General features: G+C 39.3%; 1 protein-coding gene across 21 annotated transcripts in view; it reads right to left on the reverse strand.

Moving 5' to 3' along the window:
- Positions 1-16509, reverse strand: part of KMT2C (lysine methyltransferase 2C) — a 303468-nt gene that overhangs the window by 157917 nt on the left and 129042 nt on the right. The gene's annotated exons all lie outside the window — the stretch shown is intronic.

Genomic DNA, 16509 nt, shown 5'->3' on the forward strand with positions numbered 1-16509 from the left:
CAGGCCAAACTCTGCACAACCTTACCCTCTGAGTTCTCACTCCCTCAGGTCCTCACCACTCTTCTAGTTTTCTGATCCCTTAAACATTTATTTGAAACAACATTTTATACAGCTTTTCTAATTGTTCTCAGTGGAAAGCCTAGTCTAAACCAAGTATCTCTGCCATAGGAAGAGGTGGAAATAACACTTATACTACCAAATATAAAGACTTAGTATAAAGCTACAGTAACAATGACATCATGATATATCACTGGGATTCTCAAATACACACAGAATAAAACAGAAAACCTACGAACAATCTAAAATATATCGAACATTTGCTATATAATAGGTTATATTTCAAATGAGGACGAAAAAGATGTTTCAATAAATGATGTAGTAACAACTGGCTCTCCGTGTGTGGAAAAAATGATACTGGACCCCTTATATCACATGATACATAAATCAATTTCAAATAGATAAAACACTTACACAATAGTGCACAACTAGAGAAATAAGCTTTTGAAGTATATTTTCAAAACGAGTTAGAAACTGTTAAAAGGTTTTTACCATGGTCCAAAAGTTCCTAAAGGGTATGCAGTACAAAATCACCTTGTATACAACTATATAAAATAAGTTTCCTAGAGGCAAAGAATTTTACCAGTTTCCTATGCAACCTTCACAAGATATTTTATGTAGATGTAAGTTCATACTATTCTCTGCCCCTCCCCTAAACTTTACATTCAAGGGGTCCTTTACAATATCAAAGAATACCACCCACCTCATCACAAAGTTAAGTTCATTTCTTTAAACTTATTTAATACTAAAAAGAAAGATTAAAATTAAATTGAGACATCTTCATTGAATGGGCCTACCAAAATTTAACTACGTTTTTAAATAGGCATATAAAACTCTTAATTTTCTAAAACAGAAATTTTTCAGTTTCCTCTTAGCTCCAGAGTCAAGGTGTCAAGGTGACAGGAAACAAACATATTCATTCATTCCCTCATTCATTCATTTTTGAGACAAAGTCTGGCTCTGTTGCCCAGGCTGGAGTGCAGTGGCGCGATCTCAGCTGACTGCAACCTCTGCATCCTGGACTCAAACCATCCCCCCCACCTCAACCTCCTGAGTAGCTGAGACTACAGGTGTGCACCACCACACCCGCTTTTTTTTTTTTTTTTTTTTTGTACTTTTAGTGAAGAGACAGGGTCTCGCCACATTGCCCCGGCTGGTCTTGAACTTGTGAGCTCAAGTTATGTGCCTGCCTCAGCCTCCCAAAGTGCTGGGATTACAGGTGTGAGCCACTATGCCCAGCCACATCACTTTTTAAGTAGATATATGCCTAACAGCATTCCAAGGTCAAATAAACATCTAGGATTATCTTGCTGTACCGAGACCTTGCACTTAACATTGTGATGAAATAATCCATTGTTAATTTTGTGATGTCTTCCTTCTATCCCTGCATTTGAGAGTGAAAAGATAAAATAATTTCTTACTGTGCACATGATGATTGAGTACTGACAGGTAACATGATTTGGGGAAGATGTCACTTGACATTAGCTAACAATGTCAGAGACAGATTAAGAAGTGAAGACTCCCGATTGCTTCCCATTAAAAATAATAATTATGATCAGGTATGGTGACATGTACCTGTAGACCCAGCTATGTGGGAGGCTGAGCTGGAAACATTGCTAGAGTTCAAAGTTGCAGTATACTATAATTACATGTGTGAATAGCCACTGCACTCCAGCATGAGCAACACAGCAAGATCCCTCTCTGCTGGACCCGCCACTCCCAAAATAGAAGACTCTATCTCTTAAAAAATAAATATTATTAGGGTTTATTTAGAAAACCTTATAATACAAAAACACACTTGAGAGGCATTTGAGATTATTGACCATACCTCCTTAAATCTATTAATCCAAACTACTATAATTTCTACTATACTTCCTATAACTTTTCTGTGTTAACATCCACCTTTTCACTGGTTCTTCCTCAGAGCATTGACCAAAGGATCAATCTTCCATCTTTTTTTCTCTTCTTGTTCTCCAAAGTCAGTTTGATTTGCCACCATTGCTAGTTAGGAAAACTGTCTATGATTCCTACCCTGACATTTAGTGTCAAAGCCATTTCACACGGTTTCAGGCTCAGCACAACCACACAAAACTTGTGATCTTCCAACATACTCAGACTTGAAAAAAAAGACATCTGCAGTTCCTCTATTTAATTTATAAAGAATCAAATACTATGCATTCTATTACAATATTTCATCTTTATGTTTTGCACATAATACCTGAACTCAAGATTTTACACTCATTGGCCTTTAATTTATAGCAGTAATCCTAAATATGTTTGTCTTCAAGTAAACCTCTTCCAATTCAATTACAAAGGGCTGGGAGAATTTAGATCATTTAATACTGCTCTTCTTATTTAAAAAGTACATTACTGAAATTCCTCATCTTGGCATGCAAAGCCAAGGAAATTTTCCATTCCTGTCCCCCAGTATTCTCTACCCTACTTATTCTCCAGTCATTCTTACGTATGTACCATTTTTCCAAAATCCATATACCCTCACAGTTTCAAACCCTGTAAAGGGTGACCCTCTGTCTAGAATCCCGAGGTTAATCTACTAAAACTTACCCATCCTCCAAGCACCACCTTAAATCTTTCCTTCTTTAAAAAATATTTTCAGATTCCCTCAGTTAAAACATATTTCCAATAATGGACACTGTTTATTGACTATAAAATATCCATTCCCCCTTCTTCCTTCCTACAGATTTCCACTTTTTCAGATACACATCCTGCTCTAAGCAGAAACATGTTTCAGAGGAGCTAAATACTCTCTCCAGCCTCAGAGGAAAGCCAATCATGGCTGTCTCAACTTCTTTATCAGTTATTGATTTAAGATATGAACACTCGGCTGGGCACAGTATCTCACGCCTGTAATCCCAGCACTTTGGGAGGCCAAGGCGGGTGGATCACGAGGTCAGGAGATCGAGACCATCCTAGCTAACACGGTGAAACCCCGTTTCTACTAAAAATACAAAAAAAAATTAGCTGGGCATGGTGGCGGGTGCCTGTAGTCCCAGCTACTCAGGAGGCTGAGGCAGGAGAATGGCGTGAACCTGGGAGGCGGAGCTGGCAGTGAGCCGAGATCGCACCACTGCACTCCAGCCTGGGCAACAGAGCGAGATCCGTCTCAAAAAAAAAAAAAAAAAAAAAAAAAAGATATGAACACTCAAGGTAATTCTAGCTAATAAGATGTTAAGAGGAATATGCTAGGGGTAGGGCACGGTGGCTCACGCTTGTAATCCTAGCACTTTGGGAGGCTGAGGCGGATGGGTCATCTGAGGTCAGGAGTTCAAGACTAGCCTGGGCAACATGGCGAAACCCCATCCCATCCCTACTAAAAATACAAAAATTAACCGGGCGTGGTGGTGGGTGCCTATAATCCCAGCTACTCCAGAGGCTGAGGCAAGAGAATCACTTGAACCCAGGAGACAGAGATTGCAGTGAGCCAAGATCGCGCCACTTCAATCCCGCCAGGGCGAAAGGCGAAACTCCATCTCAAAAGAAAAAAAAAAAAGAGACAGAGAGAGAAATATGCTAGGATGGGAGAAGCATCTGGCAAGCAGTTTCCTTAATTAACATAATAATAAAAAGGTTCCTTTTTCCTTTCTGCCTCTGAATGCTATCCTGAGAGTACAATGCTTAGAGGTCCTGCCCACTATCTTTTGCTCATGAGAGGAACTGGACCAAGAAAGAGACCAATATGTTCTGGATGCACCAAGAAAAGATGTTAGGACCCTGACAACTTGTTATCATGAAGCTACTGAACTACCCACCACCCTAACTCCTAATTTTCTATTGTGAAATAATGAACTTCTTAGTTACTCGCATAATACTTCTAATTCTGACCAAGATGGAGTCACAGAGACCGGATTACCAGATTTAAACTCCTCCTGAAACAACCATAAAAAACGAAGACATGGCAGGGCATGGTGGCTCACACCTGTAATCCCAGCACTTTGAGAGGCTAAGACAGGTGCATCACTTGAGGTCAGGAGTTTGAGACCAGCCTGACAAACATGGTGAAATCCCATCATCACTAAAATAAATAAATAAATAAAGAGAGACATGTGAATATATGTGAACATATATATGCTATGTAAACATCAGGCAACAAAGGACTGTAGAGCTTTGAGAAATGAGAAACAAAAGAGGTGAGCCCTACATATGCCCCAGCACACAACCATAAGAGTTTCCAGGCCATGGCATAGAGAGTGGCAACTGAGGCAAATCTCAGCTGACTCCTGAGTTGGAAAGAGAAAGTTAAGAGCCAGGAGAGAAAAAAGCAGCAAGGAATAACTGCACAGAATGCTGAGAGGAGACAGTTGCATAGAAAAGAACCCCAGAGGTCTATAGAGATCTTCTCTCAAACATTTACCAGATAACTGATCAGCATATGCATATGAGGAAACTATGAGAATCCAGAAAAAGAACCATCAGAAAGAATGGGAGGGAACAGGGCCTGATACTCATACAAAGCCAGGAATAGTATCTGTTCCCACTAGCCAAACTGGGAAAACTATTAATTCATGGAACATTCAACAGAGTCCACAGAAAGTCTTGCCTCAGTGGTGAGGAATAATTAGTCCTGGACTAAGCACTCCTTCATATCTGTCTAATAAATCATAAAAACAAAACCCAAAAGAATGAAACCGTTTATAAGTAACTCAACTACATCTCAAAACAAAGCTCAAGAAGATTTATAGAATAAAGAAAATAGCCAGAACCCAAGGTAAACTTTACAACGAAATAAAGATTACCAGGCATAAAAAGCAGCAATCATGATGCAAACTGAAAATAATCAATCAAAACTGACCCAGAACTTAAATAGATGTTAAAATTAGCAGAGGAGGACATTAAAACTGTTTTTATACACATATCCCATATAATCAAGAAGTTAGAGACATGGGAGATAAACAAGAAAAGCCAAAATCAAACTTTCAAAGACAAAAACATTTGAGATGAAAATTACATTGGATGAACTAAAGCAGATTAGAAATTGCAGAAGAAAAGATTAGCAAACTTGAAGATACAAGAACAGACACTAGCTAAAGTATAAAAAGAAAAAAAAATCTTAAAAAGTGATTTTTAAAAAGCATCAGTGAGCAGTCAGGCAACTTCAAACGGCCTAATAATATGCAGGTAACTGGAGTCCCCAAAGGAGAAAAAAGAGGAAGAGAAAAAAAATACTTGAAGAAACAACTGCTGAAAATGTTCTAGCCATAAAAAGACCTATTAACGGATCCAAGAAACTCAGCACGGATCCAAGAAACTCAGCAAACCCCAAGCACAAGAAACATGAAGAAAATTACACTAAGGGATAACATAATCAAATTGTTCAAAATCAGGGAAACATTATTAATAGCAGCTGTATAAAAAGACATGTTACCTATAGAAGAACAAAGATAAGAACAACATCAGATTTCTTTTGAGAAACAATGCAAGTGAGAAGACAACAGTACATCTCTAAAGTTCTAGAAGAAAAAAGGCCAACTAGAATTCTATGCCTGGCAAAAATATCTTTCAAAAATGAAGGTGAAATAAAGGCACACCAGAAACATAAATAATGAAATAATTCATCACCAGGAGACCTTCACTGCAAGAAATGTTAAAGGATATTCTTCAGAAACAAAATGATGTCAGATGAAAATGTGGATCAATACGAAGGAATAAAGAGCACCAAAGTGGTAACTATATGAGCAAACATCTTTTAAATTTTTTATTATTTAAATCTCTCAGAGATATATGTTTAATAAAAAACAGCAAAATATTACAGAGTTTATAACATATGTAAAAGTCAAATGCATGGCAGCAATAGCACAAAGTGCAGGAGGGAGGAAAAGAAAGTAAATGAAGGAATGCTTTTATTATAGATGAAGTGTACAATACTACTTGAAGGTAGACCTAAGTGTACACTATAATCTTAAAGCAACCACAAAAATAATTTTTAAAAATAGGTAAAAGTAATAAAAAGAGGCAAACTGGAATCATAATAAATAATGTAGGCTGGGCACGGTGGCTCACGCCTGTAATCCCAGCACTTTGGGAGGCCGAGGTAAGCGGATCACAAGGTCAGGAGATCGAGACCATCCTGGCCAACATGGTGAAACCCCGTCTCTACTAAAAATACAAAAATTAGGTGGGTGTGGTGGTGCACGCCTGTAATCCCAGCTACTCAGGAGACTGAGGCAGGAGAATCGCTTGAACTCAGAAGGCAGAGACTGCAGTGAGCCGAGATAGTGCCACTGCACTCCAGCCTGGCAACAGAGCGAGACTCTATCTCAAAAAAATAAATATAGTAAAAGAATGCAAGAAGACCAGGTGCAATGGCTCACACCTGTAATCCCAACACTCTGGGTGGCCAAGGCAGGAGACTCACTTGAGCTCAGGAGTATGAGACCAGCCTGGACAACATAGTGAGACCCCATATATAAAAAAATAAAACAAAGTAGCCGGGTGTGGTGGTGCACAACTGTGGTCTCCGCTATTGGGAGGCTGAGGTAGATCACTTGAGCCTAGCAGGTCAAGGCTGCAGTAAGGTATGATCACACCATCGCACTCTAGCTTGGGTGACAGAGCAAGACCCCATCTTGGCAGGTGGGGGATGCAAGAAAAATGATGCAAGGAACAGACAGAGATAAATAGAAAACATGTAAGAAGACAATCACATTAAATGTACACGGTCTAAATACCCCCAATTAAAAAGCAGAGATTTTAGACCATATACATTTAATGTGATTGTCTTCTTATATGTTTTTATCAGAGAAATAAAACTATCGCCTTCAAGAAACACAAGTTAAATACAAAGATGCAAACAGGTTAAAATAAAAGAATGGAATAATATACACCATGCTTATGCTAGTCAAGAGAAAGCTAGAGTGGAAATACTAATATCAGGCAAAGCATATTTCAGAGTTAAACACAACATTTTTCCACTACTTGCAGTCAAAAGTATCGTTAACACCCTCTTTACTCCGCTCAAAGTTACAAAGTTCTTTTGCATAAACATTAGAACACTTATCACAGCCTGCCTATAATGGAGAATAATTCAACGTTATATACTATACAACACTCTTACTATAGTCCATTAGACAGAAATATGTAGCATTTGAGACACCTTCCAATTATAAAACTCTATGCAAACCAAAATTAACAAAGCAGATCTGAGACTATTATATTATCCTGTGAAGGAGGGTCTGTCTGTTTGCACAGTTGGTCCTAGGCTGGCTTCTGAGAACTTGAATTTCAAGAGGGTTCCCTAACTGGTAATCATGGTTTACTGTATCTGGACTATGGAAATAATGTGGCTTATCCTGCTATTCTTTTTATGAGTCTGGAAATTTCACACATGCTAGGCAGAGAGTACACCTACGTGACCAGCCTAGATAAAAACTGTGTTTCTTGGGCAGTCACATATGTTGTTGTATGTTCGTTAAGGGGGAAAGAAGGCAGTCTGTGTGATCCTCATGGAAGGCACAGCACATAAGGAAGCCGGTACATGGATTTTTGCAGACTCTGTCAGTGTGTTTTGCCATTGAGATCTTTCTACTATATATCCATACTATGTTACAGTAATAAATATTAGCCATTACAACCCTAAGCTGATCCCGTGAGTCCTTCTAGCAAATCTCCAAACATGGAGGCAGTCTTGTGGACCCCTGACACAAATATAGGGTTGTGATCTCTTAAGGTTTATCCTTCCTCTTAAACTATAAAGAGCTGGCCGGGCACAGTGGCTCACGCTTGTAATGCCAGCACTTTGGGAGGCTGAGGCGGGTGGATCACAAGGTCAAGAGATTGAGACCATCCTAGCCAACATGGCGAAACCCAGTCTCTACTAAAACTACAAAAATTAGCTGGGCGTGGTGGCACACATCTGTAGTCCCAGCTACTCGGGAGGCTGAGGCAGGAGAGTCGCTTGAACCAGGGAGGCAGAGGTTGCAGTAAGCCGAGATCACGCCACTGCACTCCAGCCTGGTAACAGAGGGAAGCTTCATCTCAAAAAAAAGGAAAAAACTATAAAGGGCTGGGCGCAGTGGCTCACTCCTATAATACTAGCACCTTGGCAGGCCCAGGTGGGAGAACTGCTTGGGCCCAGGAATTGAGACCAACCTGGACAACAGAGCAAGACCCTGTCTCTTAAAAAAAAAAAAAAAGAAAAGTTGGCCAGGTGTGGTGGCATGCATTTGTGATCCCAGCACTCTAGAGGCTGAGACGGGAGGGCTGCTTGAGCCTAAGAAGTCAAGGTTGCAGTAAGCCATGACCGTGCCACTGCATTCCAGCTTAAACAACTGAGATGCTATCTCTTAAAAACAGAAGTAGAAGCAAACAACTATAGGGGAAAATGAGGGATACATACTTTAAGAATTTTTAAAAATTTACATGGAAAAACACTAGGATTCTATAGAAAATAAAACAGTATTAAATAACATTATTTATAAAATAGATAATAGCAAATTACCTTATGTAAAGATTCAAGTCAGTAACTTAAAGGATCTTACATAAAAGTACTTTCCGTTGGTTGGAGGAGAGACTTTTACTATACACTGTTTTTCAATTTTTTTAGACAAATTACATTTAAAAGTTTAAGTTTGCGTATCTACATTCTTAATGTGAATTGCCACCTTACTATAGGAAGCCTATTTTTGTTTCTGCAGCCTACAAAAAGAACAAAAATATTAAAAATGTACAACTCTTCTCACAGAACTAAGTTGGTTTTACACAAAGACATCTGGCACAAAATACAATGAAATTTCAATATAGAATTACAGCAGGGGATGAGGGTGGAGAAGGAAGAGATTACCAATTCTAAGAGGGGAGACAACAGAAGTATTTTTTTAATGTCTTATTTTAAGAGTAAAACACCTGGTTTTTTTTGAGATGGAGTTTTAGGCGGGAGTGCAATGGAACGATCTCGGCTCACTGCAATCTCTGCCTCCAGGATTCAAGTGATTCTCCTGCCTCAGCCTCTCGAGTAGCTGGGATTACAGGCACACGTCACCACACCAAGCTAATTTTTGTATTTTTAGTAGAGAGGGGGTTTCACCATATTGGCCAGGCTGGTTTCAAACTCCTGACCTCAGCCTCAGCCTCCCAAAGTGCTAGGATTACACTAGGATTACACCCTAAAGGGCTAGGTGGCGTGAGCCACCATGCCCAGCCAACACTGAACATTTTATTCAGAACTAATTAAGAAAACAGAAATATACGTTGGGGGTTTATGGATTACTTCTTTTTGGGGGGCACTACTGGGAATAGAAGAGAAAGGAGCTTCCTTTCCCTTTCCTTCTTTCATTCATTCATTCATTTTGGAAGAAGTCCTGCTCTGTTGCCCAGGATGGAGTGCAGTGGTGAAAACTCAGCTCACCGCAACCTCCACCTCCTGGGTTCAAGCAATTCTTCTGCCTCGGCCTCCCAAGTAGCTGAGATTACAGGCATGCACCACCACACACAGTTAATTTTTATATTTTTTTAATAGAGACAGGGTTTTGCCATGTTGGCTAGGCTGGTCTCGAACTCCTGACCTCAGGTGATCCACTCGCCTCAGCCTCCCAAAGTGCTGGGATTACAGGCATGAGCCGCCGCGCCTGGCCAAGAAAGGAGCTTTAGATAAATAAAATGATTAAACATTTGTAGCATGTAGAATGAAACTATTCCCTCAGTAATACTCAAATTATCCAGATTTCCAAGATGTTGGTAGCACCCTGAGAGCTTCAAAAGGGAAATTAAAAGAAAAATGATGTTACCCTTCCTGAAACACAGATTCACTGTTTGCCATATTCTTTTCTCTAGTAAAAGATGAATAAAGTTTCCCCTGGAAAAGCTAAAAACAATCTGAGGTATATTTCAGAGAAAACAAAATTGCTTGATAAAAATGCCATGTTAACAACTGAGGAAATTATTTTAAATATATTAATTTTAACACAGGAATAATATGTCAAACCAGGATTTCTCAACCTCAGCACTATCGACATTTTAAGCTGTATAGTTTTTGGTGTGGGAGGCTGTCCTGTATATTGTCAAATGTTTAGTGGCAGCCCTGGCCTCTACTCAAGAGGCCAGTAGGACCTACCTCCTCATTCAAGCTAATGCACTAAATTTTGCCCTTCATTGACAAATCCCATTAATGCATGTATTTATCCCATTAGTGACTCTCTTGTGTTCCAGGTACTTTGTTAGGCACCAGAGAAAATATGATAAAGCAAAACAGCTATTTTCCTCACTCTCATGGTGCTTACAGCCATGGTGGGAAAAATCCATAGAAAAAGACTCGCATACACAAATGCAGACAGAATAAAAAACTCACACAAACGTTGCAGATGTTGTTAAGTTACATAAAGGAGATATGCATGGCTGTGCATGGTGGCTCATGCCTGTAATCTTAGCACTTGGGGAGGCAAGGCAGGTGGATCACTTGAGGCTAGGAGTTCAAGACCAGCCTGGCCAACATGGCGAAACCCTGTCTCTACTAAAAATACAAAAATTAGCCAGGTGTGGTGGTCCATGCCTATGATCTCAGCTACTTGGGAGCCTGAGGTGGGAGGATCACTTGGGCCCAGGAGGCAGAGGGTGCAGTGAACTGAGATTGCGCCACTGCAATCTCAGCCTAGGAGACAGAGAGAGACTATGTCTCCAAAAAAAAAAAAAAAAAAGAGAGAGAGAAGACATACATATTCCACTGAGAATGTATAATAAAGCTGCATACTCAAACATTTCTTATTAAAAGATGTACACAATCAAAAAATTTACAAAGTACTACAACCCCTCACCTGAGCTTTATAGTATCTCATTCCCTTCCATTTTCTTAGATTAAAAAGCCTAATTCTAACTTTGGTTTATTTCAATATCTAGTTTCTATGGCTCTCATAGGTTTAAAAAAACAGGCTCTCCCCAAAAGTAAAATGATCTAATTAGAAGTAGTACATGATTTCTGCAACCATTTTTAAATCTCAACCGAAATTATCAAAATTTAAGCAAATAAAATTTCACCCTCTCTAATAAAAATATTGAATGTTTAATAAATGGGCTTAAACCAGAGCTCTTTAGAATATTTTAAACATATCAGAAGATTCCATGTTCAAGTTTCTTTTAAGGTGACAAACATGAGAGTTTTTTGTTTTGTTTTTACAACCTTCACTATTTCTGACAATAAAATATCAATATAAATAGTTCAAAACATGTTTTCAAAATGTTCAACCCCCCAGGACATGTTTCTTTGAAAAGTCACTGCATTCTCAATGTTGAAATTCATCTTTATCTTGAAGGGTCAGGTTAAGTGTTTGTTTTCTTTGAAAATCGAGCTAGGTATCAGAATATACTCAGCTACATAATAAAGGTCAGCAAATTTAATTTTTAATTTTTAATTTTAATAGAGAAGAGATCTCACTATGTTGCTCAGGCTGGTCTCAAACTCCTGGGCTCAAGAAATCCTCCCACCTTGGCCTCCCAACATGCTAGAATTACAGGTGGGAGGCACTGCACCTAGCCAAGGTCAGCAAATTTAGAACATCTACCTTTTGGCAAAATAAAAATGTCTTCTAAGTTCAATAGCTATATCGCCCCTAGGGAAACTTTTGTGATAGCAGAAATTTTCCTTGGCTCCTCCTTCCCAATCATTTCTGTAGAACTGTAAAGATTTGCTCTATTTAGAGATTAAGTATATAAACTTTCATGTAATTAGCCATATTGATAACCTCCAGTAACACTTCTGGTGTTACTGTACAAATAAGTACAGTACAAATAAGTACTGTACAAATAAGTACTTCGAACTTATTTGCTGCCTATGAATGATTCCATGAATGATCTTCAGTACTATTAATTAGTCTACAAATATTCACTGAGGAATAACCAAAACAGAAAAAAACCCTATCCAAATGGCACTAGTATACTAGTGAGAGGAAGATGAACAATAAGTAAGATTATTACGTGAATAATATCACCTCTGACAGAGGTGATAAATACGAAAAAGGAAACAAAAAAGCAGATATTATGGGAAGAGAAGGCATTTGAAATCTTTGACAGCAAGCCTAGCAAAGGCCTCACTGTAAAGTCACACTTGAATAAATACATAAAGGATATGAGGGGGCAACGCATGCATTATGAAAGGCCCTGAGGTGGATCTGCGTCTGCGTACTTGAGTAAGACCAATGAGGTCAGTGTGGCTGAAGGAAGTAAATGAACAAACGGTTATAGTGAAAGATGTCTGAGAAGCACACGTGAGGGGTGGTGAAGATCACGTAGAGCCTTACAGGTTAGCAAGGAATCTGGTTTTTTTTCTCAGAATAAAATGGGAAGTCACTGAAGAGTGTTAAGTAGAGCAGTGACGTGACTGGACAATCTATATTTACTTACATCAGTATGGACTCCTGTAAACTTATTCTATGGACGAACATGCAATATTATCATTATTTTTGTGGTTGCTAAAATTGGTCCAGTTCTTAGGAGCTCCTTCAGGTAGGTTCCCGTGCTTTGAACAGGTTTTCATCTTTTTAAGCACTTCATTACTTTCTAGCACCACAAGATGATCTAGGCTTACCTTGTATTTTCTCTGCACCAGTCCTGTAAGGAACTACTTCTCAAGGAGCCCTGGTTCCTTTCATTGAAGAGCAATGGTTGGAGACCAAGATCTAAGCACTAGGTATTCTCAATGCTACTGGGGTGTCATTGTTTCTATGCCCTCTCAGGGGATAGAGGTAGGAAATATACATATTCAAATTAACTCATACATACGCACACATCTATATTTCTGTATGTCTCTGTAAATATTAAAAACCATGAGTTTATTTTCATACTTCTGATCTCAACACTACAGCATGACTGTACAGTTCTTTTTGTCTCTAGTTTTATGTTATTTAATCAAGACACCATTTTCTACAGTTACTTAGGTGAGTTCTTTCCCTCCCTATCCCCTTTTATGTGAATTTTACTATTCCTTTTTGGGTTCTCCTGCATCTGGGTTGGTGGTAATTGCTTATTTGGCCTCCCACATCCTGGTTGGTGGCAATTGCACAGAAGCATTTAAAACATTCCTATGGTTCTAAGAATCAGAGTTATACTGACAAATATACTCTGAGAAGTGCCACTCACATTCCATCCATGCTACACAGATCTCCACTCCCTTCTTCTCCCTCCCACTCCCTATAGGTAACCAATCTCTAGTTTCTGATTTATCTGCATGGTACTCCATTATATGGATATATGGATGTAACACAGTTTATTCAACCATTCTCCTCCGTGTGGGCATTTAGTTTGTTTCCAATATTTTGCAAATTAAATAATACTATAATTAATAACATTAAGTAACACATAATTTGTATTGTTAGAGGCATATTCAGGATAGATTCCTAGAATAATTGAGAGGTAAATGCATACAGTTTGTTAGGTATCACCAAATTTCCCTCCAAAAGATGTGTACCAATTTGCATCTGCAGCAGCAAAGAATGAGAGTACCTGTTTCCCCCACAGCCTTGTCAACAAATGTGTTGTTTCATGCTTGAATTTTTGCCAGTGAGACAAGCCTTCCTTTCTTGAGGCAAAGTTCTAGCTAACTGGACCATCTTGTGCCTAGTTGATAATGCAGAATGATGAACAAAAGCCAGGCATGGTGGCACATGCCTATAAACCCAGCACTTCGGGAGGATGAGGTGGGAGTATCGCTTAAGCTCAGGAGATCGAGACTAGCCTGGACAACACAGCAGAACCTAGTCTCTACAAAAAATTTAAAAACTAGCTAGGCAAGGTGGCGCATGCCTGTGGTCCCAGATAGTCGGGAGGCTCGGGGGAGGATCGTTTGAGCCTGGGAAGCCAAGGTTGCCAATGAGCCGTGACCACGCCACTGCTCTCCAGCCTGGACAACAGGGTGAGACCCTGGAAATAAGGGAGGAAAGAAGAAGAGGAAGGAAGGAAGGAGGAAGGAAGGAAAGAAGAGGAAGGAAAGAAGAGGGAGGGAGGGAGGGAGGGAAGGAGGGAGGAAAGGAGGGGAGAAGGAAGAAGGACAAAACAAACAAAAAACCGTACAAATGGCGACACAAAACTGACACTCCTGTGAGTTTTGAGTCATTCAATCTAGTGGAGAGGTAAAGGTCTGACAGAGTTACCACTAGGTCCCTTCTAATCCCCACATGGTCTACCAACTCCAAGTACTCAATCTGCATTTAACTTGCTTAGGCCCACCAAATTCTAATGTCTAAACAAAGTCAGAAGGGATGCAATGTCTCCTAAGGCCTTGTGATTCCTCTGCCAGTGGTAGGACACAGTCTTCATCTCTAAATACCATTTAATTATTAATCAGTAAGAACAAAAATGGTAACTTCTGTCCAAAAGGGACAGAGTGAGGCAAGTTTTCTTTTAACTACCTTCCTAGCAAACAGAGGTAGGAAATACATGGACACATACAAACTCATGCAAATACATACACCTACATTTCTGTACTAAGTATCAAACACTATGAGTTTATATTGATTCCTCTGGTTCTAATCCACCACCAAAAAGTTCATTTAGCCTTTGTCACCTTCCCTGTAATACTTTTCACTGTCACAAAATAGCCCAAAATAAAAATTACTTTTATGAAGTAATTCATAAAAGAGATGGTGTTCACTGAAATGTCATTGTCTTAATCCAGTCTCTAAGAATGTTCAGGCTGGGGAAAATACTATTATGCATTAAACTGTTCAAAATTTGATGACATATACATTTGAATGTAAAATTTCCAAAACAAGCACTCTGACTTCACTACTCTTGAGGTGATGCTTACTCATCTACGTAAATCAGGTCATTGTGATAATCCAAGTAAAGCTAATGTTCTAATGATTGAACTTTTACTTGAATCTAAGTCCTCGTCTCAACTATACTTTTGAAAGCTTTGCCTATGTTCTATCTATTAAAGCCCATATAGTTTCTAAGGTCAAAATTTCCAGTTTTAATATTCCATTGGAAGGGCTGTCTCACTTCTCCCAAATATATTTGTTAAAAACCAAAGGGGCCAGGCACAGTGGCTTACACCTGTAATCCCAGCACGTCAGGAGGCCGAGGCGGGCAGATCACCTGAGGTCAGGAGTTCAAGATCAGGCTGGCCAACGTGGTGAAACCCCATCTCTACTAAATATACAAAAATTAGCCGGTGTGGTGGCACGAGCCTATAATCCCATCTACTCAGGAGGCTGAGGTGGCAGAATCACTTGAACCCAGGAAGCAAAGGTTGCAGTGAGCTGAGATCATGCCACCGCACTCCAGCCTGGGCAATAGAGCAAAACTCCTCTCAAAAAAAAAAAAAAAAGGAAGGCCAGGCACAGTAGCTCACATTTAAAATCCCAGCACTTTGGGAGGCCAAGAAGAGAAGAGAGGATCCCTTGGGTCCAGGAGTTTGAGAACAGCCTGGGCAACATGGTGAGACCCCATCTCTACATTTTAAGAAAAACGAAAAAGAAAAGAAATTTGTAGACAGCAAAGCAGTATCACTTCACAGAATTTGCTGTCTTTATAGATGGGAGGTAGCTGTTTCATTTGTATTTGTTTCGAAATTACATGAAAATCACAGGAAAAGCTCTGAAAAATGGCAGACTATGCACATATTACTTTGATACAATGCAATAAAGATGAACTGAACTGCTGACCGAACTAAAAAAAATTTTTTAATCACTTTTTAAAATATCAGAGATAGTCCACATTATGGACTAATGACCTTCAAATCTTTTCAAACATTTTCTCTCATTTTAAATCATTATCAAATAGTTTTGTCTTAAAAAGTAACCACATGAATGTATAAGCATAGCGCAAAATTTTCATTTCTAAAATTTTAATTTCTAATTTAAATGTAACTACTATTTTAAAAGATTCAAGTTCACTGAGTAACATACTACATTCCAATGGCTTACACAAATTAATTAATTTTTTTTTTTTTAGGCAGGGTCTCACTCCAATGCCCAGGCTGGAGTATGGAGTGCAGTGGTGCAATCATGGCTCACTGCAACCTCAATCTACTGGACTCAAGCAATCCTCCCACCTCAGCACCCCAAGTTGCTGGGTCTACACATGTGCACCAGCATGCCCAGTTATTTTTGCATAAAATAACTTTTTTTTTTTTTTTTTTTTTTAAATTAAACGGAGTCTCTCTCTGTCGCCCAGGTTGGAGTACAATGGCGCAATCTTGGCTACCTGCAACCTCCACCTCCCAGATTCAAGCAAATTCTCCTGCCTCAGCGTCCCAAGTAGCTGGGATTACAGGCGACTGCCACCATGCCCAGCTAATTTTTGTATTTTTGGTAGAGAAGGGGTTTTACCATGTTGGCCAGGCTAGTCTCAAACTCCTGACATCAAGTGATCCACCCACCTCGGCCTCCCAAAGTGCTGGGATTACAGGTGTGAGCCACCATACCCGGCCTAAAACTACTCTTAATAAAAATTAATAATTTCCTATTTTGAGAACTTTTACACTATAGCAATCATTTAATAATCCTTTGA

Source organism: Pongo pygmaeus, chromosome 6, assembly GCF_028885625.2.
Source record: "Pongo pygmaeus isolate AG05252 chromosome 6, NHGRI_mPonPyg2-v2.0_pri, whole genome shotgun sequence".
NCBI classification, from domain to species: domain Eukaryota; kingdom Metazoa; phylum Chordata; class Mammalia; order Primates; family Hominidae; genus Pongo; species Pongo pygmaeus.